Source organism: Ovis aries, chromosome 1 (genome assembly GCF_016772045.2).
Source record: "Ovis aries strain OAR_USU_Benz2616 breed Rambouillet chromosome 1, ARS-UI_Ramb_v3.0, whole genome shotgun sequence".
In the NCBI taxonomy this organism is placed as follows: Eukaryota; Metazoa; Chordata; class Mammalia; order Artiodactyla; family Bovidae; genus Ovis; species Ovis aries.
In genome coordinates this window covers 18,853,995-18,855,073 of record NC_056054.1, presented here as the reverse complement: position 1 = coordinate 18,855,073, position 1,079 = coordinate 18,853,995, and the positions used below count along the sequence as shown (strand labels likewise).

Genomic DNA, 1,079 nt, shown 5'->3' with positions numbered 1-1,079 from the left:
CATCCTCATCCAACCATCATCCCCTTTTCCTCCTGCCCTCAATCTTTCCCAGCAGCAGGATCTTTTCAAATGAGTCAGCTCTTCATATCAGGTGGCCAAAGCATTGGAGTTTCAGCTTCAACATCAGTCCTTTCAATGAACACCCAGGACTGATCTCCTTTAGGATGGACTGGTGGATCTCCTGAAGTCCAAGGGGCTCTCGATAGTCTTCTCCAACACCACAGTTCAAAAGTATCGTGCTTTTGAACCCCCAGTTCACAGGGCCGCAAGGAGTCGGACATGACTGAGCGACTGAACTGAACTGAACTGAAGAGCAAACATCATATTAAATGGCTTAACATTAAGTATACTCCCATAAAGACAGAAACAAGGCAGGGACCATTGCTCTCACCCAAAACTGTGTGTAGGAGTCGGCGCTTGGAGGACCCAAGAATATCTAAAGCCACGGGGAAAATGGTGGAAAATTCATCGTTGTCATTGCCAGAAAGAGCAATTTATGGCTTTGTTCTTTTCTTAAGTTCCCAATTTGGCTTCTTGTGTGGGCTTTTATTCCTGAATCTTGGCTAAACTCCTTAGGCTTAACTTATTGGCCTTAAAAGTATTGGGTTGTTGTTGCTCTGCCTGTGTATCTCCTCATTACCGTAGGCATCGGTTATGTCCTCTTATTTGGAATAAACATGATGAGTACCTCTCCACTCGACTCCATTCATAATATCACAGATGACTATGCCAAAAATCAACAGGACGAGAAGGACCAAGAAGAGGCCATCCCAGCACTAAGAGATATTCCTATTAGTGAAGTAAACCAAATGTTCTTTCTTTAAGCCAAATAACTTTACCCCAAAAACTTAATTGTATGTGGACTAATACCAAACATTTATTATAAATTTTTGACATAAAGGTTTCAACCATACTGATTTATACTGTCTTTTTGGTTAATATCCAGTGTTGAAATGTAAAAAAAAAAAAGTAGGTTGAACTTCTTTTATATTAAGTTCTAATAATATCATAATGTTATCAAATAGTAGTTACTAATGGACAGAATAAATACTGCATTATGATAGGCAAAAAAAAATGTG

General features: G+C 39.4%; 1 pseudogene; it reads left to right on the top strand.

The window, feature by feature from the left end:
• Positions 1 to 406: 406 nt before the first annotated feature.
• Positions 407 to 833, top strand: LOC101115325 (phosphatidylinositol N-acetylglucosaminyltransferase subunit P-like; annotated as a pseudogene).
• Positions 834 to 1,079: the final 246 nt, after the last annotated feature.